The 27825-nt window shown below is 44.4% G+C and overlaps 1 protein-coding gene across 2 annotated transcripts in view; it reads right to left on the reverse strand.

The window, feature by feature from the left end:
• The window catches only part of GRB10 (growth factor receptor bound protein 10), a 157811-nt gene extending 130868 nt beyond the window's left edge, over positions 1-26943 (reverse strand). The window contains exon 1 of one of the 2 annotated variants that reach the window (XM_068936135.1): positions 26695-26943. The gene's annotated coding sequence lies outside the window, so the exon portion shown is untranslated. Of the gene's footprint in view, positions 1-25323; positions 25749-26694 lie in introns of those variants that run through there. The other variant, XM_068936133.1, reaches the window with a different exon arrangement.
• Positions 26944-27825: the final 882 nt, after the last annotated feature.

Here is a 27825-nt window from a genome sequence, read left to right on the forward strand (position 1 = left end):
TTGAGGCTAAAACCAGAAAAATAAGGGTATCATTTTCCCATTATTGCAAGGGGCAGCCACAGCAGCAAGTAGTAGCACTGGTCAGAAAAGTTGCTGCAGTGAGAGTAAAGCAGTATAGAGTATTAGAAAATCACTGCCTACAGAGCAGGAAGTAGAAATACTGAGCAAACCCAGAGCAGCACACTTGAATGTCTCCCATAGTCTAAGGGATGGAAAGGCATGGCTGTTTTCTATCAGTCTTTGATGACAGATCCCTGACAACCTCTTGGTATAGACCTCTGCCTAGCAGGTTAAGCTTTGTAAGGTTTAAGAACATCTCATACGGCACTAAGTGCAAAAAAGCCTCAGAAAGAGCAGAATCACTTTGCTTTTGTGCAGAATAAGAACACAAACAGTTCCCTCAGTAGCGATCGCCTGCAAGCAAGGACGGACCAGGCTCCAGTTTTCAGCACGTGAGAAGAATAAAAGTATTCATTCTCTGGAGGGAAGGCACGTGTCCATGGAGGAAATGATTGGAGGCATTAAGAAGTTACCTTGCACGGTCAGATAAATGAAGTCAATATGCGATTCCTAGTTATCAGAAATCATAGGAGGCTATTCATTTATACCAAAACCTCTTCATCTGAATGAATGCTTCCAAACCGGAGAATGTTTTCTTTAAGTCTGTACAAATATATAAGCAAAAGGTCCACAAGCATTAGAAGACAATCATTTACACTCCTGCTTCAAGGATTACTTTGAGAAACATGTATCTGAGAACAAATCCAGGTGTTCTCCCATCAAATTTAAGGGTCTTATGGAAATATGACTAGTCAGTTGAGATACAGTAAATTATCCCTAACAACCCTATTCTGTCTCAAAAAGAGTAAAATAGATTCTATGGCAGGTTTTGGAAAACCGGTTTTATGTGACATTGAAACACATCAGAAAGTTCACGTGGTCAACAACAGGGCCTCAGGCGAGGGGCCAGTTGCACACACAGAGGCTATCTTGGGAAACACCTGAACACTAATACCACAGCAGGTTTCACTAGGTCCTCAGTCTTATATGATTTCCACTTCTGCTGCAGTTCAGGTTCAGTGTATAGCTCCTGGTGAAACCAATACTCATGCAGATCCCTGTTAACTCACACTGGTTGGCAAGGGACTGGTTAACAGTGTGAATTTCATAAGTCCACAATTACAAAACAGATATGAGCAAGTACTCTGCTGGCAATTAGAAATCAAGCGTTTTATTATTTTTCCTAGTATAAAAGCAGATGTTGCAGTTATTCAAAGGTTTTCACAACCTTAATTGTTGACCTTAATTGTCGTTAATCTTTCCCATGAAGTGGAGACAGACAGACGCCACCCGTATTTCGTGAAGAAGATAGCGTCCTGCAGGGTATGAGTAATAAAAAGACAATATTGTCTGTCTTCTCCCTCCTGCATGAAATACAAGGGTATTAGGACTGGCCAGCAGTTTGGAAGAAAAAGAGAGAACGAGTGACTCAGTGCTTTATTTATTTTTTGGAGGATACATCTGCTATGGAATTGTGCTGCTACACCAAGATTTCTTCTCCCCTCCCTTCCCCCCCACTCCCTTCCCTGAGAGCAAGTGAAGCTTCCAAATGTCAGCTAAGGAAGTGCTCTATTTAGAGCTTCAAGACGCCTGAAACAGTGGATATACAAAGCACCCTGCTCACCTCATTGAGCATCGTTCGGCCTGTAGTATTAAGCAGCTAAGTGTTGAGTTTCACAGCGCACTATTAAGTTTCATAAACAAGTTCCCAACACCCGACAAGAAAGTAATGTTTCAGCCTGAGCTAGGAACACTGCAATAGCTACATGAGAACCTCCCAGTTCTTTTTCTTTGCTAGTGGGAGACTTCTTGCTCGTCCCAAGGACTTTTGTACTTTTTGCTCTGGAACATGGAGACCATGTTTTCTAGGTAAGTAGCATGCTCCTTTGATTTTTTTTCTGCCAAAGCATATCTGAAGATGTTAACTTGATGTCCCAGTAACTTGACAACAGGCAACAGAAGAGGGACATTAAAGTTTAGAAATGAAACACAGGATGTACTGATGCTACACAAGGCAGTCCCTACAGTGTAGGGCAAAAGGCCCAGAAGTCAGGATACCGAAGACCAATTTCATGCTTATGGTTAGCTTCAAATGTCCAGAGCTAACCTGGATCTAAGGCCAAAGCTAAAGACCAGACTGGAAAGGAAATTGCTACCAATTTTAATGTAAAATACAGTAAGATAAACCTTTCCTCCCTCCCATGCCAAAACGCAAGCTTTTTTACTTACAAGCTTTTTAAAGGTTTCTCAATAGAAGAGAAGATAAGGAACTAAAAGAAAAATGGTCCTTAAGAGATGTTGTTATGCTTCTGCTTATGAGGAAAAAAAGCAGCAGAAAGTCATCAGCCTCTGATCAGTCTCCAAGCTGACTGTACTCAGCAACCTCTAACAGAAGATATTTTAGGAAAACTGTAAAAAAAAAAAAAAATCACACACACAGTAATAAGCTGCTAGAATACAAACAATTCAACCAATATTTCTTAAGGAAGTAAAGTATAAAACGACCAAACTATTAATTGCACCTGTCACACTTAAACTGGTCTGGAGATAGCATGGAAGATGGTAAGCTCAGACCAATCTTCAAAAGTGGGTTCAAGGAAAACCCAAGGAACTGCAAACCAGTAAGCAAATTCCGATACCAGAAGAACTAGTTAAAACTATAACACCGAATAAAATGATTCAGACATTGATAAATATGATATCATGAGGAAGAATCAATGCAGTTTTTGCATGAGAAGATTTGCTTCTTGTCTTAAGTTTTGTGATACAGTCACATGCAGATGGGTGGTCTAGTTGATACAGCTTAATTAAAAGCACATGCACACATTTGACCATATCCCCTAACTAAAGACTCTTAAGAGAACCTTGTCTCCCACAGTTTAGAGAAGTGGTTTCCCCCCTTAGCTGCTACCTGAAGGGTAAGAATTAAAGGGTAGGAAAACAGTGAGGTTTCTCCATACAAGGAATCTCACAAGAATCATTGCTTTGGCCGCTGTCTTCAGTGGATTCATAGGCGATCTGAAACAGGATGAACAGTGAGATGATAGGAAGTTTCCCGGCAATATAAAGTATTCACAGGCGTCAGAGCTAGAACTTTCTGCAAAGCACAGTGGAATGACACAGCACGATCCTGAGCGAATGGACAATCACGAGGGAAACGCAAATTCAATTCCCTTAAACACAAGTCAATGCATAAAGAGAGAAATAATCCTACCTCTGTGCATCCTTGGAATAAGTCACATAATAAAGCATTAAGAATTAAGGAATTACTGCAAGCAGAGCAGAAATCATGACAAAAATCATTAAACTCAGGGCACACCCACTTCTTGAGTACTGTGTGCTGTTACAACACTAAAATGGTATTAGAAAAAGTACAGAGAAAAACACAAAAGAGAAGGAACTAACAGAAACTAATAGATTTGGATCTTTTAACTTGAAAGCTTCCCCCCCTCCCCCGACCCGAACAAAAGGGGGGCTGAGGGAGAACAGGACATATATCTAGTCAACCATGAATGACATGGAAAAAATGCCTAGAGAATGATTATTCCCTCTCAAAAGGGGAAGAAGTAGCAGATTTACAATGGATTAGAAATAGATAAGAAACACGCATGAAATGCTCTGATCATCAAAAACATCATTGCATTAAAATAATAATGTAGGGTTATTACTGGAAAAAGCCCATAAAGGGAGAGCGAATATAGTAATGGAGATATATACTCCAGTTCAGAGAACTGCAGCACAGATCACCATGAAGCAAAGTACCTAAAACACGGGAAAACTCTTCTCAGGCTGTCTGCCTAAGCAACTGCTATTAAGTGCCCAGAGACACACAAAACTGCTACTGGTTGACCTACAGCCTGACCCGCTCCAGCTATTCTTATTGAGAGAAACGGCCAGAATTATGCTCACTCTTACGCAGATTTCCCATTTTCAAGAGGTTTCCCAAAGGAGCTCTATACCAACTCCACTTTCTAATAAAGAAACCAAGAGAGAGAGGGAAAGGATTTTGAGGTCACCCAGCAGGTTCAAAGCACAGACACGAGCCGAATGCAGGTTTCTGACCCACGAGCTCTGGGATTCGAGACATTGCTGTTCCCAGCTGCCCACCTCGGCGTCCCTCACCTCGAGGTCACTTCCCCAGGTGGAGACCCAAAGAACGGAGGGCTACTTGCTCCTCAGCTTGCATCATTTATATAGCATATTTCAGTTTATGTGAATAAATGGCAATTCAAATTAACATTTTTTTTAAATTAATATTCCAAGCTGTGAATTATGGGTGTTAAGACATCAATCTAACCATGATCATGAATGAGAGCTGGAGGAGCAGCCGCACCACAGTGGGCAAGAAGTGGCACCTCTAGCACCAGCACTCTGTGTCCTTGAGCAAATGCCGCATTCAGTGAACAGATTTGCCTTGAACAACACAGACACAGCACAGACTTAAAGCTACAGTTGCTAGGCATCCTCCATATAACATTTACTTTTAACAGCAAATCTTGCAGGCTGCTGCAGTAGGCAGAAGGTGGAATATAAGTAACTTGTGAGTTACGTGCATAAAACTTGGCTTTCTACGACGTAAAACAAACTGCTTCCCTAGGGTGCCTCTCCCACTACTTGTATGGGAGTTTACTATGTCCAAGATGCGACATGCTTCAGCATGGAATATGAGGGTGCTGCCTCGAAACCAGCAGCTAGGAACACTCTGCATCTGCACTTCAGGCAAGGACAAGAGCAAATCAAAAATCTAAGATTTTAAAAAGAGCATGACACTTTCTGCACATGTCTGATAAAATCCTCCTGAAATCACAACATACTGCAAGTCCAACACAGTATCAAAAGCTTTTAAGAGTCCACAGTTGAACAAGGACTTGAACTCCTCTTCCATCAGCTTTTTATTTTGAATAAAATGAAAAGCTGCTTTCAAAGTAGTGTGAGAGTCATAACACCAAAGAGACTGGCTTTTTCATGTACTCAAAATAGCATGCCAGAAAGATGTCAACAAAGAGAGAAATTTCAGATGCACTTCGCTTTCATCTCGAGCATCAGCACAATTCTTTTCAACATTTGCATATGGCTACCTAAAGCGTTGCCTCATCTACACCTCCTTTTTGACGAGCAGCAGAGATCCAGGACCAAAGGCAGCTGTTCACTTTGAAGCACTCCAAGACTAGAGGATGCGGATGCTGGAGCATGCATGTTCCCCACCAACGCCCCCCCCCCCCCATGCACAATGAAATTCAGATTCCTTTAATTTGCTTCACTGAAATCTGACTGATCTAATAAAAGATGGCAGTAAGCAGCAGCATCAAAAACAAAACCAATGGAGAGAAATTACTGAAGTGTAAAGTAATGTTCTGCTTCAGGTGCTTAAAGCGTGCAAGAGTTATTTTCACTGTACTTCTTGACATAGGAAAGCAAGCAGCAGCAGCAGCATATTTCAGTAACCGTACTCCCTTCTCCTCTGTCACTAGTAGGTGAAGCAGGGAAAAATTTCCTTCTCCAAACTAGTCCCTCTGCTCCTTGTTCGCCGAGATTCACATTCAGCACTTGCTGTCATTGCCCATCCGCAGGAAAGGGCGGCAAAGCTTGCGAGCTGTAAGGCTGAGGGCATTTTGCTGCTTCTCTCATCTTCCACCCCCTGCCTTCTAGGAATTTCCCAGGTCACTGCTGCCGGATTAAAAGCTGTAATGCTGTTAAACACTGCAATATCAAAATCTGAAGTAAAGCACACAAAGTCTCCTTTAAGAAGTGGATTTTTTTCAACCTCTGCAAAAAGTGTCTAAGGGGCACAGTGAGAAAGCAGTGTCAAAACTGGCAACTTTGCAAGCAAAACAGTAGAGTTTACTTGCACATTGCGCTGTCTGCCTACTACATTAGATTACTGATTGAAGAGCAACAAGTTATTCTCTTCCTAATTGGGTCCCAGTTTAAAATAGTCCTGTTATTTTTAGTATAGTACTTAAGTATCTGAACTGCGGCCTGTACTGCAAAAGCTGGCATGTGTCCCTGGCCATACCAGAAATTCCGATATTAAACAAGAACACACATGCCACATATCTAGGCCAACTTTTGTTCTTCTTCGTTGTCTTCGGTGGATAACTTTAAAGACTTAAAACACTAACGGTGAGCCAAAAATGGCACAGGCTTATGCACTCTAATTCTGCTGTTAGAGCAAAGAGCATTTTAAGCCTCTCTATCAGCTACTGTGTGACGACAGAATCAATATGACAAGAAAAGAGCAGGGGCTTTTTTTGGGTAACGTTGATTAGTTTAAAAAGAGGCAGTCAAATTTCTCTTAGCAGGATGTAATATCATGCATTAATTACAGATCATCTATTAGGAGGAATGGCATCTACTCTGATAAGTCATTTCATGGAAAATGAGAAAATACTTCTTCCTTCTGAGGATGTAAGATATGTTTTCCTGCAGCTCAAGTATATGAGAGAGAGAGAGAGAGAGAGAGAGAGAGGCTCTCCGAATAGAAATTGCTGTTTCCAAATCATCTCTGAGGCTGGAAACACAGCTTTTGTGCCATGTTATCCATTGCAATACAGATGCCATTTGCAACTGGTGGTCTGCTCTAAAGAGACAGTCACTGTAACAGCCCATTCCTCTACAGTTCCAGTATACATGCCTTCAAAAAAGGGAACAAACAGGTCTGATCCAATGTATAACTATTTATGGAACGAACTGAAAGTTAAGTTTCTTGTGTAGCTAATGGAGGCAGCAGCTGAAGGAGGAATGCTTCAAAAAGAGGAATCAAAATATTTTGTACTGAAGATGATGATCTTTAAGTCAGGAAGTCATGCTGCCAGATGAGAACTGACTTTCAGAAACGAGTAGTCCAATTTTCAGCTGCCTGGTATTCTAATAATTTGTAGAGGCACAGATAGAGATATACACATCGCCAGCAAATCAAAATGCGAGTCCTTCGCTTCTGCTTTGCTTGTTATGAGGCTGTACAAGTTCTGGGACACTGGAAAAAAGTGAAATCTAAAATATGTCCTGTGACTTATCCCCTCTTCTGCTCCCTTTCCCACCACACAGACATCATTGATAAATTTAAACTAGTTAAAGAAGCAGAAGGCCTGCGTTAATTGCTTTTTAAATTATTTATCTTTACCGAGAGGATTATATAAGCAGCATTGAACCAACAACATGCTACTGCATCTCTCGCTACTTTGAGAGATGATCAAAGTAACGATTTTGCACATCCCACCTTCCCCTCCAAAGGGGGCAGCATTCCTGGAACAAGGTCACCTGGGGCCTGACGAGCGGAGGGCAACCTGCAGCAACCACACGCTGTGCCAACAGAGTCTCCCTGAGCGGAATTCCCGCCTCTTACCCAGTGCTCTATTGTAAGCGCATTTTTGCTAGACGAGGAAGAGCACATCTCCGCAAGGAATGTGTCCTTTTATCAGGTGCTTCGGAGAAGGGAAGCCAACTCTATCCATAAAGAGCTTTCAGGACAAGCTCCTGCCTGGAGCGGGAAGACTGCCAGCCAACCGGAATCCGTGAGCATCCTACCACTAGACCATGTGTTCCTGAAACTGTACGTTCCTTTCAAAAGGGTTCTTATTTTGTGAACAGTATGATCATTTTTCACTGTCTCCACTCTATAAACATGCCCTTATCCAATATATTTCTAGATCTGGCTATGACACAGGAGCAAACCTCTAGCTTATCATTATGATTATCTAGCCATTTGGGGGTCATCAGTATATTTAAGTACTTCCCTTTTTAAATGATTCTATGTCTCAGACAGCAGCAGAACCACCATATACAAAACCTTATACTGCTTATGAAGCACAACTGAGCTGATCGTGGACACCAGCTCAGATATTCTCAAAACCAAATCCAATGAAAGCAGCTGAGGTGAAGATTCAACCTTTTGGTATTTGCCCATTAACTATTTCAGTGGGGTGCTGCCTGCTGAACGAACTTGCCTTTGTATTTGAAAAGAGCTTCCTGCCACCGAACGTTTGCTCTGGGTTGTAACTGGCTTCCAGTTAATCCTCAGATTTGAGATGTTTAAATTTTGCTCTTACCCATATATGATCAAAAGCAAGCAACGATTAGTTTTTCTCCTTCACTAGTTGTACAGTTCAAGCAAAGCACACCCATGAGCACTACAATGCACAGTGCACTACTGAAAAGTGCAACAGCTTGAAGACATAATTATTGAAATATCCATAATAAATAAGTGAAGATGAATCAGGAGACATGAAAAAGCCTCTTTCTGCAAATCCACAGCAGTAAGATAACATTCAAGGGAAAGGTCAGTCCACTCACCACATTCTCAAGAAAGCTGTTACGGGTAGCAAGAAAGCCAAGAATTGCATCGCATTTTTCCAATCAGTCTTTACAAAAAAATTAATATTTGTTATGATGGTATGTAACATATATGTGTGTGTATGTATATATATATATGCATAAAGGAAATCACAGATTAGACACCAGTTACATTCATCAAAACCAGCTGATCTGAGAATGTTGATTTAATTCATTCAGGAGCTTCAAACGATTAGCAGTTATTTCTGAGAGTTCATAGAGGTTTGACAAGGTAACAGAGGCTGGAGAAAAGCAAACAGTGATATCTTAAGAAGGTGGGAGGGGAGAGAAGAACCTGGGGAATGATAGCTGCTGCTTATTTGCACTTGGATTGCAGTTAAATCCGTCTGTTAACACCTAAAAGAAAACAAGAGATCAGAATCAACCAATTGGTTGTTTATGGATAAGCCACGTCAACCTAATTCAGTTTCCTACTATGGTAGGATAACATACTTTGAGGACAGAAAAGCAGTAGACACCAAATCTGGACAACAACAAAACCAAGTCAAAAGATTCAAACCCTATTCTCATGAGCAAGTTAAGAAAACTTCACGTCATAGCAAACAAAGAAAAAATCATCTTATGGTAGATTTAAAAGTGATTGTATAACTCTCCATTTTTTTTGACTGTGAGCAAATGATAAAAGGATAAAGACTCACCGAACAGCCTGACATACTAAATAACCTCTGCTGAGGTCTGCCCTGGTCCCATACTATTCTATTCTAATAATCTAGATGATTAAGTAGAAAGTGACACCTCAGACTTGGGGAAGCTACTAACTTGGAAGAATCTGGCAGCTTGCTGGAAAACTGAATTCAAAGCAAGATTGACAAACTGGAGATTTCTCTGTTGAGATAAATACGATATAGGAATGCATTTAGAGAAACATATGCAAGAATCGTGAAGTAACAGTTTTCTACTCAGAGCTGATAAAGCTTCCAGCTTGATAATGTATCCAGTTTTCAGCAAGTTTCGGAAAAGATCTACTGGAAAGAGTCCAAGGGAAAGCAATAGGAACATCACAGGATTAGAAAAACATGACCTCTGGGGGGGGGGAGGGGGGGGAGAGAGGGGAAAAAAAGCTCAACTGAAAGAGGAGAATGAGTGAGGGTCATGCTGATATAAAAGCCTGCTGCAAAGAGAGAGGGAAGAGTCTGTTCTCCATGCCCACAAGCTTCAGGAGGAGAAACAAGAAGGTTAAAAAAGCAGCAAAGACAACTTAGGAAAACATTACTGGGTGGAGGGCAGGGAGGGTGTGGTGTGAGGGCATTGGGGAAAGAGGAAAGAAAAACATCAAATCAAAATTGCTAAAAGGAAAAAAAAACAGTGAGTCAACAGACAGACCGTCTGGGAGGACGTGGAGTTTCCCCATCATCACCATACTGCTGTCAGAAATCACAGCTATACTTCAGGTTTTTCATCGACTAGTTGACCTCTCTAAAGTCTCTTCTTCAGATCTAGAACTGTGCTATAGTAGAAATAAGCTTAGAACTGATGTGTTATGCCTCCTCTCTTTCTTATAAAGACGTTGTCTGATAAGAGAACATCAGCTAAAGCATCTGGACTAAAAAACACATTTTCAGGCACATGCTTTCTACAACTTTCAGCACTGAAATGCCTTGGAAAAACTCAAGCACCATTTTGCAAACCCTACGTGTAGAAATACCTTTTTAAAAAAAAAGGTCTAACCAACGTACTTACCTCTGTTGATAGGAGGATCTGGCTATGTCCCAAGCACTATACACATACGCAAACTTGACAATAAAGAGCCAAGACCCTGCAGCAAGCCGCACTGGGTATTTTGCTCAAGTTCCATTCTAGAGGACAAACAGCAGAAACACTGCTCTGACTAATGGCTGGAGCGCAGTTATACACTCAACCACAATCTAAAACCGCAGATCAAAATCACGAGGTTCACTGGCTGTCAGAGGTTTCTGAAGGATACAAAGAGCAGTGAAATACCTTCTTCCAGAAAAACGGAGGAGAAAGTCATCTCGTCTATTTCGGCACAATTAACCGGTGAAGTTAGCGCACCACTTTTTTAATCATTCTGTAGCTTGGCAAGAAATTTATTGTGCAAGAAGTGTTTCTAGAGGTTAGAAAAAAACTCTTACCTTCCACTTTTTTTTTTTTTAAATTATTGTGAGCATTGAACTGTATCCCCCAGCATATTCCAAGCTGTGTTTATATTTGTTCTCACATACATAAAAACTATGGGAACATTTTGGGGAACAAACTCTCGTGTGATTCAGCGTAACTGCAGACATTATCATCATATTCAGCCAATTCTCTTTCCACACACACACACCTGGACCTCCCCCAGTTTGGTCTTCAGCATTTGCATCAATTAAAGTAGCTTGGGATATGCATTTTATAAGTCTTCCAAATACACTCCTCCCGAGTACGAGATTAAGTCTAGCCTGCAACTATGCACCTGGAAAGTATTTAAGCAAGCCACAAGGTCTTAAGGGAAGCCTTGGGACCGCATTTGCTTTACATCATAGAGTCTCAAAAATAAAGTCAACTTGCCATGTTTTGTTGAATATGCTAGAGTAAGATGCTGATTCAGGGAGAGATATCTGCAAGGGTATTTTATGCAGTTTTTCTTAAATCCATTGACTAGATCTGGCCTCTTGTTTTAGAAAATAGGAATTACATGCAATTATCACAGCAACAAGGAGGATCAGAAACTTGAGCTCAGCTCTCGAGGCACGGGAGGGGCCCAGTGTGGATTTACCACACTAGCACTACTGCCCTTCCCTCATTATCGGGAAGGACTTTCCTCTCCCTGCTTTGCACCTTTGCAACAGCAGATACTGGGGTCTTGGAGAACTGGGCTGACAGTCCAGGAAGGTAAATCGCCAATCACTCCTAGAGTGACAGTGCTGGGGGCAAAGACAAAAAAAAAAAAAAAAAAGAAAAGAAAAGGCTTTCAAGACAGTCAGGCAGGCATTGCCATTTCACAGAGTTTAGACTTTCCACTGTTTGCATTCAAACCAGCAGCATTTTTGCTTAGCCACCTCACTGTGTGGTCAACCCGGGAATTCTTGGCTGTCCAAATTGCCACCAGACCACAGGAGATGGCAAATAAACATCTACTCAAAAGTGACACTTGTGGTTTAGACCAGGACTGAAGTCAGTCCAAGTTTTAGATGTGAATTAGCTACCTGTATCGCAAGTGGGATGTTTACTGCATATTGTGGTATAAATACTTGGTTCTCCCCGGCCTTTTTCTTCTTCCTAACACTTCCGCCACATTTGAAGCGGCAATAATCACTGCAAAGAAGTTAATTTCCACAAATCGTGGATGTGGAATAGAATATATAGGAATCTCACAGGCAAAATATTTGCCCCTGAAACAGGAGGAGTCTCCCATACTGACTGCTAGTAGCACCTCTAAGAACTAACTATCACCACTCTGAAAAGGTAATCGGTGCTAGGCATTTTCAGAGCTAGGGTCTAGCCATCCTGTGAGCTAAGAGTCGTCCCTTGCTCTTTCCCCGTCCATCAGATCTTCACCAGAGGAAGGAGGGGGAAAAAGAGCCTGATTTGCTTTATCCATCCATCATACCAGAAATAGCCACACCACCACGGAAATCAAACTGATTCCTCTTCCTCCTCACATAGCTGGAAAGGGGGTGCTCCTGGAAAATCAGGTCAAGTAAAAAAAAAAAAAAAAAGTTTAAAGTAACGTCAGCGTTGCCATTGTCTATGCTCTCTTTTCCAGGGTCTCGTCATGCCTCCCAAATTCTTGCCTTTAAAGTAGTTCTCCCCTCACTTCTGCTGCTGTGAACACCCACATGAGCAGAGAGAGGTCCACTTACAAGAACTGAGTCAACTGTCACAATAACAAGCAAAAAAAAAACATTTTAGTTGGTGTTCATTTGTGTTCAAATCCATGGTAAGCTTACATTTTTATTATATTTCAGCATTCTAGTCTCTGTTCAATTCCCCCCCCCCCCAACGAGATGGCTCAATCCTCTCTGGATGTGAAAGTGCAAGGAGATTTTTGCAGTGCTCTCTGGTGGAAGATGACACACTATAATTCAAAGCTGTATTGCTCAGGTCATTTTTTGGATACAGCTATTTCAGGCTGCTCTGCCTTGGTTTATACAGATCAGGTTACTTCTTTATTATCCTGACAACTCTTGCCACGCTGTAAAGTCATCCTCACTGATTAAAAAAACAAAACAAAACCAAAAAACCCTTGCAATCCAGGCTGCATTAAGGCAACAAGGATGTAAGCAGACTCTTCAATAAAAGTGGTAGGAAGTCATTAAGATTTAAGCTAGTTAGAGTACTTGGTTAATTTTAAACTACTAACAGGTTTCTGAGGCAGCATCCCAGGTGAAAGTCACTTTTAATGCAATGGCTTCTTTAAGTCATTGGTTTTCTAGGGATCTCATTCAATGCGGTTATGGTATCAGGTTGCATGAGCTATCTAGTTACAGCAGGACTTTCAAAAGCATCCAGGAAGACTATAGGAAAGAAAAACTGAAGTTCACTCCTCCAAACCCTTCAACTTTACGCATGGTTAGAGTACTGCACAGCTGCCAAGATATTACAGAGTCTAACGGTGCCCTGCCATAGCTTAAAACACTACAGCTCCAACTTCCATAATCTGACTTGAAGGAGCCGTGTATGTACCTGTGCTTACCACACTCTTGAAGGGCTTCATCATTAAGTGTCAGCGAGAGCGCAGAATGCTGCATAGAAACCCTAAAAGTTTTTAAGGGACTATAGAACGGATATGCCCCTCTCAGGCTCCATAAAGGGACTGTATAACGAAATATAGTCAGAGTACATATTCCACTTACTAATCCAATAAACTTCAACTGAAATCACACTGATGATGCACTAATCCTAACTCACAGAAGAATGTTTATTAGCTTGACTACAAAAAGCAATATATACTTCCTTTTTACTCCCTGGTCTTCCCACTTTCTGTGCTACATCAAGTGGTCAACTTTATCTACAGATTAGTTATAACATCTATACCAAACCCCAGTGTGCCAGGGAACTACTTCAATGCTCATTAAAGATCCTTCAAAAGCAAGTCTCTATGGGGTAGGTATGCCAGGAACTGTCTCATGTAAATTTATCTGCTACCATAAAACCTGCTCTGACGTGTAATTTTTGTACAGTACATAAATACAACACAAAGCACAAACGGCCAGCTGGTCCTTCTGAAAGGCTACCTACTTCCTTTTCAAGACACTACGAGATTGTCCAGATTTACTCAAAACTATTGCAGAAATATTCTGTTTCACCTTCAAAATAGACCAGCGCAGGAAGAGATTACTACTAATCCTTCAGATGTTTCCTCTTCTGCTCCACAGCGTTGGTGCTTACCATCAGTTCCAGCTCCCTGTATTGAGTCACTTGCAGGGGGACTTCTGACATTTCTCACCGCACAGAGATACATACCCCCAAAAACGCCGTGAGAGAAACAGGGCATTTGGGCGGTGGGGAGGGGAGGCATTATTGTCACAGGCTAAAGTGCTAAAGTCGAACGGGGATATTGCTGTGGGATAAGCAGCACTGAGGCAGTTGTGGCCCAAGAACAGGAGGGAGAGAAGAGGAAATTTTTGTACAGAAAGCCAGGATTCAGAAGAGTTAGCAGGCTCCTTGCATAAAGCATGCATTACTTTTTCTGGCTTCATAGGGTTAAAACTGTAGATTTGGGATTAGAGGATAGTCACATAGTTTGTGAAAAGACGTAAACTAAAACCAGCTATCGGATAAAAACACTGTTGTCCACACAGTGCAATGATTTACGGCTCAAACATAGGTTTAAGCAAAAATTCACCCTAACCAGGCAGCTGGTACAGAGATCCATACTTAAACTCTGACTTTAGACAAGCCACAGTAGCACACAGGAAGGAAGCTTTAGTCCCCACACACTTCGGGAAGGGATGGGGCCAAGGGAGGGGGGGGTCCCATAGATGCTTCTCTTTGGCCAGACAAGCCCTCTTTGAATAGCTGCCAAAGTCAGCACAGATGCATCTGCTTGATTTCAGCCACGTCAAGTTGGCTAGATTTGCTGCAAGAGCAAAGAAACCTGACGTTTGTAGGCAACCAAGTTGGCATGCCCATATAATTACTTCTTTGTCATTCATTACCTCTCATCCTAATGCCCAAAAATCAAATATAGCTATGCAAAGTGATTGAAACGTTACGAGTAAAGTTTGTTACAAATCCTGCCTGTCATTCAGCAGCTCATATAGAATATTCATAGCAAAACACAGGGGATGGCGAGAACTTTTAATACAAGTTTTGTAACTTTCTTGCAGAATGATTTTGCAAAAGACTGAACCTGACCTTAGACTGAGGCAGATCTCTTTAATGAAGGCCCAAAACGGATCTCTTCCTCACAGCACCCAAGATTTTACGCATAACACGGTTGATACCTGACCAGAAAGACTGAGGTAGTCAAGTAGCTCAATGTGTTTGATGCTAAACTATGGAAAAGACCGAATAGAAGTGCTTCGGAAGACAAACACCCTTCACTGCTTTACAGTCAAAAACCTGAGAACCTGAATTCTAGGTCTTCATAAGCTCTATGAGGTAAGACGAAGGAAAGGTACGATCTGTTACCTCACACCAAAAACAATTCCACATTATTAAGTAACAGATAAGCCAGATCTCTCGCTCACTTTTATCGCAAACAAGAATAGTAACTGAAATTACTTAAGAACCATCTCATTTTGGTGTTTGGTTTGCAGGCTCCACCCCCAAATGTCTAAAGCACATCAGCTTTAGCAAGGAGGAAAAACCCTTAAGAAGTATCACAGAGAGCCCCTGAAGAATCAGAAGAGGTTATTTAGGCGAGATCTACCCGACAGCTACTGAGACAATTTACTGATAGGCGCAGGCAACTCTAACGCCTTTCTTTGACTTTCGCTATAAAAAAATCTCTCTTCATCATAGCTGTGTAGCTGAACCAGCTTACAAGCAAATCCACAATAGTGAGACTCCAGATACGAGAGATGGTCCGGGGTGGTGGTGGGTGGGGAACATTTCAATCTGTGACTGGGCTGAAGCAAGAGTGTTTTACTGCAATGTTTTGAGGCAAATCAACCAATCTCCAGCGTTTCTCATGGCTGTTCATACTTACACCAATGCTATCACGCTTAATATTTCAATATGAATAATGATGGATTTATTACCACAGTTACTTCCCCAATTATTCTGGCTTATGATGATCATATAACAAGATACAGCTACACGTTACTTATATAATCATCAGAAACTGGGGAAGTGTTTTTTCTTTCTTTTTTTAAAATGTACAAGAGCAATAGTAACATTTTTGTTACGGCTGAATTGCTCAGTAAAAAACCCACCCAGCACTGACACATTTTCTATTCATCTTAGGAAAACATCTTAACAACACATGTCAATTTTCTAAAAAAAAGACGTGAATAAAGACACTGTCATTCAGATTCACGTTTCAGGGTTGTATTCAGATCAGATACCTAAGGTTAACCCAAGTTCTTGCTCCTAAGCACACATACCCAGTGTAGAAAACCCACTCCAACAGGCATCCTTGGTATATGCAGCCAGCCTCTGGAGACACTGCGGAAAACCAGATCTAGCTGTTTTATACGTGTTGGCTCGCACAACTCCGTAACATTTGTTGGAATTGGAAGAAAAAAAAAAAAAAAAAGAAACACTATGTTGGAGCTTCACAAAAATCACCAGGCTTCTCCAGCCAAGCTGGCCCAGCAGTTTGCTACCACTGAAAGCAAAGGTAATAACTCATTCTTCTCTTCCCAGTTTCTTCCCCTTCCTTTCCCTGGAAGGGCTCAGCTCTTCTGCTGTATCACTGCATGCTTCCATGAGCTGATCCCATTCTCTAATCCAGGAAAAAAAAAAAAAAGTCAGGAAAAACAAGCACACCAGCTAGATTTCTACCTGGTTAGAGACTCAGCCCTGAGCAGGTATAACGAATGACCAAGCTGGCACAAGGTAAGAGACATAGACACCGTGACAGAATTAGCATTTTCTTTTGGTAGCAGCGAGCTGTTAACATGGCTCACACCTTTTGAGAAAGGACACATTACCTCTTCTGCAGGAGAAAAGCCTCTTCAAGCTTTTCACATCTAGAGATTTCCATAATGGAAATTTATATGTCTGAGCTCTTTAAAAAAAAAAAAAAAAAAAAAAAAAAAAAGGATTTGTATCGCTTCTGGCTGTATACTTGCTGTCTCCCTGCAAGTCCACAGAGAACTGCCAAATTGACCTGATAGATGACTTCATAGTCTACAGAAACATCAGCTTAGCACATCCAAAGTTTTAAAAGAGATAGACCTTGTGGCCAAACCTGGACAGGAAGGTTTAGACAGTAAGGGCCCCAGAAATTCTGCAAGAATAACATAAGCAGATCTAAAACTCTGCTCCTTCAGTCATCTTGCCTTCAAAACCATCCATTTTCGAGACATCTATCAGAAAATTCTTCCCAAGAACGGGAAGAAGAGTTGAACCGCTTGCGAGTAAACCGTGATAAATTATGTTTACCAAAATTAGCTACAGCTAAGATTAGCAAGGCATCTTGCAGTGCCATCTTCCTATCAAACACTGTATCAGCAGTGCTATTTTGCCAAGGACAAGAGGCAGGGGAAGTTGCCTGACCCCAACTCAACTAAGCACTGCAAGTGTTATCACACACGTGAGCTCAGCCTGCCATACACAGCATCAGCTGAAATATTCTTTCCAAGAACTCCGACTTTCCGTGTGTGAACAATATAATCCTTCTTTGCTAGCAAGACATTCCAAAGAGATTTTTTTTCTGCCCTTTTGTGTTCAGCTCTAGAACAAAAGACGCATATTGAATACAGACTAAATTGAACAGTTGAACTTAAAACAAGTCTTCGCACAGACTGGATATGCCAGCAACCCACTGCTCTCCTACAGCTCATCTCATGGCTTCCTCGCCCAGGTCTCCTGAAGCCTTTTAGAAAACAAAAGCAATACCTCTTTTGAAACCTCTGAAATGTTAAATGTCATTACTCACAGCCATAAATATATCCTACTAGGTAAGGATATTAAAAACTATCAGTTCACGAAAATCATATATATGATCTGTGACATTCTTCTTTTCTGGTCAGCTTCAGAGAATAACGACGGGCCATTTGGTTGCTTTTCCCTTAAGAGAGGATCTTCACTAAGAACCATCATTTTAAAACAAGGATTCAGTCTCGGTGTCCAGCAAACAGAAAAAGAGAAAAGTAACTTTCAGCCTCAACTTTCCGTATTTCATGATTCCTGGACTGAAATACCTTTATCACCACAGAAAATGAAAAATCCAACTCTGTTACAGCTGATGAGCCCTTTTCTGAAAGTCATGTTAAAAACATACCTCTTTATCTAGAGTATAAATCTTTATGGTGAATCTGCCTCCAGCATAAAATTTAGTGGTAAGTAGATAAATACTTTGCCATCGCAACTGTGCTGCACAAACACCCTTTTTTTTTGGAAATTGTTTACTACAGTCCTTGCTGTGACAAAGCACAGCAACTGGAACACCACAGTTAAAGCCGGACAGGAAAAATAAAGCAACCTGACACACAGAGAAAGGGTTTGCTGGCACTCGAGCCATCGTTCTGCGAAACATCAAGGCTCGAATTCTGACATGATTCTCTGACATCTCGGGTGATGTCAGCACAAGCAGCTATTAGGATGAAGAATGATCACCCATAAGACATTAATTCGAGAAGAGTCAATGGCCTTGTAATACACATTTCTCCCTTAACATTCTCCTAAATGGACTTTAATACTCGAGCCAGAAGGGAAAGCAAGCGTTTTAAGAAAGGCATTGGCACAAGACTAAAACATCACAAGCTTCTGAATTTTTAGCTTTCCGGCTAAATTCCACACTTGTGTTTGGATAGAATAAAAACTATCCAATCCTCTCTAAGGATGCTCAGAGTTTTAACAGCACAGTGAGCAACACCAATCGATAGACTTAACCCTCCCTCCAGTCCTCCTCACTCTCCTCTTCCCAATTCCCACTCAGGGAGAGCGGATGTTCTCGTCTCCGAGGCTGTACCTTGCCGTTTGGCTGAAGTTAACATCAGGGGAATAGAAGGAGACAAGAAAGAAAACAAGCATCCATTTTATTTTGGCTCTCAAAAACGTCTGGCCTGATCCTTTCCAAAGCAGAACTATCTTGTCCTGCTGTTTTCCATTAAAATCAAGATCCGGGAAAAATTTTCTATTATTCCTTTCCTTTAGAAAAGGGACCAAATCCCTGCTGCCAGACAATTTGGAAATCTGAAGCACTCTACCAATGTATGAAGTATGCACAAAGATAGAGGCTGGTTGCAACTTCCCAGTCAAGAACATGTCAAAGTGTTAAATCATTTCGTAAGGAGAATATATACGGTGAAACAGATTCAGGTAAGTATTTCAAAGCTTCCTTTCCCCCTGGTTTCACAATGAAACTAGCATCTGAAAAATACCTAGAAATAATCACTCAAAGAAAAAGGAGCTGCTGAAAATGTACTGTGTGCTATGAACCGACGAAAACAGTTATGCCAGGGCTGCAGCCACTTCACTAAGCCATCAGAAACACAGAATTGAGATTCGAGGCACTGAAAGAAGTCTCCAAGTGTTCATCAAGTGCTAATCTCCACCATGAAAAAAGTCTACAGACTTGGAGATGCTCCCTAATTGATTTTCTCACCAGGGATACATAATGGAAGAATGATAGCAGCGTCATGGAGTATTATCCACCCTTCAGCAGCCACTGGCTCAGCTTCACAGCAGTCACCCAGGTTTCTCCTATGTAACAGTGAGACTGAAGGACGCTTTTAAGAACTTTGCTCTGAATTTACTTTGTCAAATAAATGTAAAAATCTCTACTGCTGCTCTGTCCCACTCTGCTATAGGTTTATTCAAAGGGGGTGGCATGGCATTTCCTCTACGGTTTGCCTGCCAGGAAAGTCATTTCCTATTTTTGTCCTGTTGAGAACTAGTAGAAGCTGGCATTGATTGAGGCTGGGAAGAATCAGAGACTGGTTTGCTAGTGGTTTAACCAACCATGTGTTTACAATTACCCCATTCATCATGACCTGCTTGTGTAAAACTGCCTTTTTGGAATTTGCCCATGTTCATTGGCTTTGGCCTCTGAAAAAGCTCAAACAGACTGAGAAATACATTGTTTGAATAGATCAGCGCTGCTTGAGCAACAGGACTGTCCAGTAGTTCATATTCTAACGCTAATGCAACTGTTGGGCATTAAGATCAACATAGCTGCTCAGACTTGTTGCTGGTGGTCAAAGGATGACAGCTTAACAGCAGGAGGGTAAGATAATGGGAAAGCCTCTTGCAGTCTTCCCCTGAAGCCCAACAAAAGAACACAACAGAAATAGGACACCACATTTCTTCCGCAGATATTCAACAGTATCAGCCAGCAAGAACAGAACGCGGCGACTGTCGAGATGCTCCACATAAACTCTTCTGCCACATTTGTTGTTTCTGCACCCAAAGAATATAGCCCCAAAACATCTTTCAGAAAAACGCTGCACCACATGATTAACACTTGCAGCCCCCCTTCCTCCCATGCTCACTCCAGGGAAGAACAGTCTGTTCCACTACCTTCCTGTGGTAACGGGGCAATTTCTTACTGATCCTTTCTCTAAAAAGAGGTCAACCTATTCTAGCAAATAACACTTATCCCATCATCACTGAACCAGCATCACCTCAAAGCCAACAGCCTTTAATGCTGCAAAGAGTTCCAAGAGGAAAAAGAAGCGTTTCACCTCTTTCCAGCTAGAGAGAGTTCATTTCCCCCACTATCACTGAAGCAGAACTTCGCGCCATGTGCCTAGATTATGCCAGATCTAGTCTAGCATTCTACAAACTGGACACAACCCGTAATTTTACTTCACATTTTCCTCTTCCCCAAGTTATCTTTTGATATTCAAAGACGCGTGTTGATGACTTCGCAAAAGCGACTTACTAAACGTTTCTGAAAGGCTTCACAGCAAGGAAGAGGGTCTCCCACACTAATTTTACTGCAGGCATTTATTGCTTGTATTGGTTGCAGTTAAACTTCTAGTTAATATTTGGCTAGCTGCTTTCAAATTAGTTAAGAAGAAAGAGATAACAGGGAAAAAAACCTCCTCATATTATTTTAAATCTGAGAAAGTTTCTTCTTCCCCTCTTTGGTTCTTCAGATAGAATAAATGAGGTTTTTCCTCAAAATTTGAGGTGTGCAGGCTTAGATTCCTAAATCTTGAAATTAAGCTTCTTGGAGAAGCTCAGACTACTTACTGGTGAGGTATAAACAGTGCAAATCCATGCTGCTGGAGAAGGTCTCCTACTCAGCTAGGAAGATCGCTCATTCTGAACAACCAACCTTTGGGATGCCCAGCGTTCAATTCCGCTGTAGCCATTCACGACTGATAATCTGGATCTCCCCACACAACCTGCAGGTTTCATTAAAAGCTCTCCTGGCCTGTAGCAAAGCATTAATTTTTCGTTTGGAAGAACTCATGTGATTGATTCTGCCTATATGTTTGTTCCTGACTCACCAGGATCTCAACATCTCACTCGTCAGAGAGAGTGTTTTTCCAACAGGTGTTTTCCAATGGCTCTTCACCATTAAACAGGAATCATTGGTCTTCCCTGTTGCAGGGATCAGGAAAGACGGACACATTCACAAGGGCACTAGTCTAATGGAGGGCTTGAATTTGCAGGGCCTTCAGTCAATAGCTGCATTCATTTGGACTGCATGAACTGATCCACCAGGGACTTGTGAAAGATCCCAGGAAATCAAAGAGGGAGATGAGTTTTCAGGCACATCAGTGCGGATGTGAATATCTCCTAGAATTTCAGGATAACTTGGCAATGGTGGTGACTCACTTCACGGATCCTTCAGTCTTCCATGCTCCTGTGCATCTCACGAGTCCAAAAGCTGCTAGAAACCACAACCAAAACCACTTTCTGAGAAACGTATCTCTATGAAAAATGTAATGCTTCTCTCTCAAACATCTGATTGAAGAGACGGTGCCCAGTGGAATAAAACATGCCAGCAAAGGGCTCATAATATATATCCAACCAGATCTCACAATGCCAGGCTACCCTGGTTGCTTCATCTCTGAAGAGATTAGCATATGCAGACAGTATGTTTCAATGTGATCAACAATTTCCTTTTATGCTGTACTCATAGTGGAATCTGGTTTCCTTAGATAATCCCCTCACATGTGAAAAGCAACGAAGGAGCCATACTGAGCTAATGGGAGAAGCGTTATCCAAAAAGATAATCCATTTCAACAGATGCCATGGGAAAAGACAAGACCTGGCACTGGACAAGTTCAGAAGTGCAGCAGCTCAACAAGTACAAGGAAAGAAAGGCAATGATGTGGCATCTGCTTACCTGAAATTAATTGTTTCCTAACAATCTCTGGTTTGGGAGAATATAAATAAAGGGAAATAACATTACTTTGCCATGTCTGAGTTTAGACTGCAAAACGATCTCCTGACAAGGAGGCAATGCAAGGACAGCACAGCCATAAAGAAAGTTCAAAGCTTATAAATGGGTTTCTTGGAAACTTCATTCCTCGTAATGCTGCCTACAATGTGGAGTTTCACCTTTTAGGAAAAAGGTTTCCATTCCTAGATTTCTCAGGTGAAGAGTCACAACCGTTAAATTCTGGACACATCCAAGAGCATGTCCAGTTTCCAAGAAAAATAATGCTTATTTTAGCTTGCTCTCCTACAGAAGGAGGCTTATGCAATCACACTGTGGCCAACCCATTTGGCAAGTTGTATGCAAATCTGACGAGAGGCAGAGGTCTCAGAATAGTTATATCCTTTCTTTTGTGAAAACACAAGATCAGGTGGGCACATGCAAGAAACGTTACACTATGAACCTGCAACAGTACCCTGTAGCTGAGAAAATACTGGAGACAGAAATGGCTCAGTTAGAGCTCACAGCTTTTTTAAAGGCAATTAATCAGGAGATAAATCCAGAGAAAAGCATGCTTCCTTAGTTCTAGCTCTTGCAGAACTACTGGCTTAAAATGAAGAAAAGCATTTCATGCATCCCCACTAATACAGTAAACAGAGGTTTAGGGTAAAAAAAGTCAAGGGATTCAGGACTGCCAGTGCCTGTTCAGGTCCAGGACCCACTCCTAAAGCCTTTGCTTGAAACCTGCGTGAGCATATCTCACAAAGGCTTCCACAGAATACCAAACAGACACCGTCAAGGTTGTTTTGCACCACAGCATGCGTTATAATCAATGAAAGTTTTGCTCAAATACTTGAAGTGCATCCTAAAAATGGGTACCACTAGAAGGCACCCCGTCCCCCGAGACTCCTGCACTACCAGATCTCTAAAGAAGCACTTGTGGGCATTTTCCCCACACCTTACTTCCCAAGAAAGAGCTCAGCTAGTCTAAGGAAAAAAAAAAATTGCCTACAAATCATTTAGCACTGTCACTGTAAACCTCTACACCCGACATGCATAGGAGCATGGCAGAAGGGAGAAGAGGAGTGACAGATAAGTCCTCCTCAGTGCAACACTACTCGGGAGCCCCCCCGGCACCCCGGTGCCACGGCTAAGCGTGCACAAGGCAACCGCCTGTGCCGCGCAGTCTAGAGGGACATCTGCTAGTTTGGTACTGTCAGAAAACAAACTCCCAGCGCAATATTCGCATGCTGTTGGCAGAAATGGCACATGACCCAGCTACGCCTTTCCTCTGCCAGCTGGGAACTCCCCGCGCGCTGGAAGAATCCCTTTGCTGAAGAGATCCAGATACTTTTAGCCCATTTACACCCAGAGTGCAGTTGAGAATATGACCAAAGATTCCTAAAAACCTTTGTGACAATTCTTGCCGGAGTCAGAGTCATTTAAGTACATGCAAGAGAGAGGGCTGCAAAAATTTTCATTTTATTCATAGAATACATGGCGTATTCTTAAGCAGAACTGAAATGGAGAGGTCCATTTTACATGTAGGCAGTGCTTTTGGACTACATGATTTAATAAAATAGAAACACACTACTGAAATACAGCCACACCTGGATCTGAGGATGAAAGCCAACTCTCACATAGCACTAAGGGAGGGGATATTTTGATTAACAAAACCAAGGAAAACCATGGAAGTACCGCAAGATCTTTAATACCTAGCCAGGGCAAACAAGACCTACTTTAAGAACAAATAAAGTGCAAGTGAAGAAAATAAATCAGAGGAGAACATGGTAAAATGATCACTGGGGGGCAAGCGTCAGGTCTGCTGCTCTGTCAATTCACCCTCTGAAATAAGGCTACCAAATATTGCTCTTCAGGCTTTATCATTTGCTCTGTGTTGTGCAGAATTTTAAGGAGTTAGGGTTTTCTTTCTCTAAACCAGAACAGCCTTGGTATTAGCATATAACTGTACAAAGATAGGCTGAGGAACATGGTTCTTGAATAGCTCTCCCTCCTCTACTCTACTGCTAGGTAAGTCTTCTGCTTTATGCATCCCACGCATAGAGTATCCCACTGACCCCTCCCCAACCCTCTCCAGCCCCCAAATGATCAGAAAGCGCAGCCAGACCTGTCCTTTAATGTTTCAAGCATACTTCCTTTTCCCATTCAGGTTTTCTAGTCTCCGTACACTTTTTTTTTTAACCTGTCCTCATAACTCACTCCTTTTAATCCTAGGATTAGCCTTATTGCCCTTCTCGGTACCTTTTCTAGTGCTGTAAGTACAACTAGTCTTCAGATGCAGGAATAAATCAAGTTAAACTGTTAAGGCTTCATCACCACATAGCCTGCAAAATCTTTGTTAAAATGAGTAACTGCTCAGCACCTTTATGAGGCAACACAATTTCAGCTGCCCTTGGGAAGCATAACTTAACACGGTAGCTACCCTCATATCCCTCTCTCACCATCTAAACTGCTGGTAGCTCCCCCACTACCACCCCGATTTTTTTTTTTTTTAAATATAGAGGAGGGAAAAGTAAACCGCATTCGCAAGGCTGTTTTTATAAAACCTGATCAAGGCTGCTTCGACATACCAGCAACACATGTTCCCGCTTCAACAGATCGAGACGTTTTACGCAGACCACCACTTCAGCCGGAGCGGGGCTCCAGGCTGCTGAATCAGCACTTCCCACCCCCCTCTCCATGCGGAGTTATGCGAGGCTTCAAAGGAGAGCAGGGAAAAAAAGGCGGGGGGGGGGGGACGGGGATGAGGGGACGGGGACGCGGGGGGCTGGCCCTTAAGCGACAGAAGCGGGCAAGAGGATTTTGCAGGAGTTCATCTGCCGAACCAATTAACTGCAAACTGCTCTTAGGGAGATGCCACAGTTTCGGGCGCAGCTTGCAGCACCGCAGTAACGCGCCTTTCGGCCTCGCCGCCCTCCAGGGGCTGCAAATGCGGGCAGCAGAAACCAGGGAGCCCCCCCCTCCCCACCAGCCCAGCCTAGACCCTGTTTTGGGGCGCATCGGCTCAGCCGGAGCCCTCCGAGTCCACGGCAGCAGGCGCGGCCGGGCGCACGGCGCTGCCGCACCCGCAAAGCGGGGGGGGGGGGGAGAAAAGGAGGGGGGCATTTTTGCCGAGTGCCCATCGGGGTACCCCGCTCGCCAAAACGGAGAGGGCGCTCGGGCAGCGCTTGGCGGAGCGGCTCCCACGCGAAGCGCCGGCAACAACCGCGCGCCCAAAACACACACATACACCCCCCCACCACCAAAAAAAGAGATTCCCCCCCCCCCCAAAACATCAGCAAGGAAAGGCCGCCCCGGGCAGCGGGCCGGCTCCCCCCGCGGCCGCCCCAGGTGCCCGGGCGGCTCCCACGGGGCCGGGCGCCGCCGCCGGGGGCTCCGCGGCCGCAGGAAAAGGAAGTTTGCTCTCCTCCCCGCCGCCCGGGTCCTCTCCCCCCAACCCCCCAAACCACCCCCAGCTGCGGCGGCCGCCCACCCCCCCCCCCCCGGCAGCACCTTACCTGCTCCCCGGCCCGGCTCGGCCCGGCCTGCCCTCGCCGCCGGCGCCGCGCCCCCGCCAAGTTTCGGCCGGCGGCAGGGGGAGGGTCGCGCAGCGCCGCGGCAGCTCCTCGTCGGCGGGGAGATGGGGGCGACGCTCCTGCGGGCGCCCGCGGCGGCGGGGGAGAAGGGGGATAAGGGCGGGGGCAAAGGGGGGGGGCAACTCTCGGACCACGCGCCTCAAAACAAACAAAACAAAAAAAAACCCCGAAACAACCAAAAAAAAAAAACCAACCCCAAACAGCAAGAATAAAAACCTCAATTAAACAACAGCAAAAAAAAAAAAAAAAAAAAAAAGGCCCGAGCCGCGCTCCCCCCCGCCGCGCGGGGCTGCGCTCCGCGCAGAAAACTTCTGCCCGCGCTGCCGCCGCCGCCGCCGCCGGCTCCCGGTGCTAACGGCGCCGCCGCGCTCTCGCCCCGCGCCCAGCTGACTCGGCGCCCGCCCCGCCGGGCCCTGCCCCCGCCCCCGCCCCCGGCACCGCCCGCCGCCGCACGCAGCCGCAGCCCGCCCCCGCCGCCCCCCCCGCTGCCGCTGCCGCTGCCGCTGCCGCTGCCCGCGCCGCCGGGGAGGGGGACGGCCGGCCGGCCGGCCGCGGGCGCGTTTAACCCCGAAACTAAGCCCCTTGGTCTGCTAGACGTGCACAGCGACACGTATGACGTGTTTTTGTCGGGGGTGGGGGTGGGGGGGGCGCGAAGGAGAAGGGTTGTTTTGTTTAAAAGAAAAAAAAAAAAAAAGAAAAAACCGCGCGCACACACACCAGCGAGGACGCTCCCCGGCGTGATAGGTTTCCGCGTGGACTTTTTAACTTAACCTGCTCCAGCCCCCCTGTTCTCACTTGCCCCAGACGGCCGTAAGAGCCCTGGTTGCCCTGGGGCGGTCAGCGCGCCGCGCGTGGGAACCGCAAGCGAGCTCCGCTGCCTCGCAAAACACCGGGTTCCCGCACTGCCACGGGCCGCTGCTTCCCGCTTTGGCGCACTGGGACCTTGGGCATTTCACTCCGTGGATCACCAGAGCTTTGCCCGTACCTCCAAGCAATCTTATTTGCAAGTAACTCCAGTTGCATACTTCGGTAAGAGCTACCGTTTTAAAGCACCCAGGCTCGAGGGCAATCTGTTCCACTCCAAGGAGGGAGGAATACTCCCTCAGTCAGACGCATAAAACACCTCTTGTAAGAAGTCGTCAGCACTATAAAAGGAAATTAAGTCCAAGGAGAAGCAGGAAAAATCTTAGGGCTTTTCCTCGTAAGATTGATTTATGTAAATATTGGCAGAAACTATTGGAAGCACTGCGACTGAACTCTCCGCCGAATGTATTTTGAAGTGTAACATGATACCTTCATTGCTCTTGTTGTTCTCTCTCTCTCTCCGTGGTTCATTCTTTACTGTATTTCCCGGCGTGTTTTGTTATCAATCCTCCCTCTCCCCGTCCCTGTGTTTCTACCCTGTTGCGATCTTGCTCCCTGTTCTCGCCTCTTGCTCTGCCTGCTCAGCTCCTTAAATAATCTCTCCCTTTTCCTCGGCTGTATCACATCAGCCTCTCAGAGGCACGTGCCGCTCTGCTGCAGACTCACTGTTTGCCCTCCTCACACCGGCAGCCTCAGGCCTCGCCCCGGCAGCCGCTATTTGCTCCGTCATCTCCACTTCACTCGGCGCTGAGCTCTCCTCTTCAGCCTGTCAGCACCGCTAGCACCCTTCGCCTTCCCTGGGGAGCCCGCTCCGCGCCCGGCCCCTCTCAACGCCGCTCCTCCCCGCTCAGGCCACTCTGCCCCAGCACCAGAGCCCTGCCTTTTGGGGATGGAGGGGTATTCCCAGGTGATTTTCCTGCCCACCCTCCCCGAGTTGTACGTGCCAGGAATCATTCGCACCAGGCGCCGGAGCCAGTGCTGCGCGTGAGTAGGCCGGGGCCCGTCTCCGCTGGCTCTGCCAGGTTGCGGGGCTGGCCTTGCGGGAAGCAGGGCCGGCGGCGTTCCCACGCTGCTGCCCTCCACCAGGGCTGCTGCGTCCCGGCCCCGCGCCGGCCTCCCTCCGACAGCGCTGCCGTCTTGCCCGAGGAGGGAAGCTCCCTCCTTCCGATCTCCAGCTGAAAGACTTTTGTCCAGCTTTTCCGTCCAGTGAAGAGGTGCAGGTGTGCATCTCTGCTGCCCGAGATGGCTTCGGAGATAGATGGGCGCATAGCTGTCAGGTGCTAGAACCAACGTGTCTGGCGTTATTGCCTCACGTGCTTTCATAATCAGCGTCGCACAAAGGTAGATCGGACTGGTACAGCATTGTTTGACCTGTGTGTGTGTGCAAGAGAGGTGTCCAGAAGACTTTTTTTCCCTTCTCTCGCAGAGCCAGCCGCCTTGGGCCCGACCAAGGCGCTCGACACATGCCTAGTACACATCCCCTTTCATGCTATTTGCCCCAGCGCATTCTTTAGCCTCATAATGAAACAGTTATACGTTGTCATCTGCAGCATTTCCCTT

The sequence above is a fragment of the Struthio camelus genome, chromosome 2 (genome assembly GCF_040807025.1).
Source record: "Struthio camelus isolate bStrCam1 chromosome 2, bStrCam1.hap1, whole genome shotgun sequence".
In the NCBI taxonomy this organism is placed as follows: domain Eukaryota; kingdom Metazoa; phylum Chordata; class Aves; order Struthioniformes; family Struthionidae; genus Struthio; species Struthio camelus.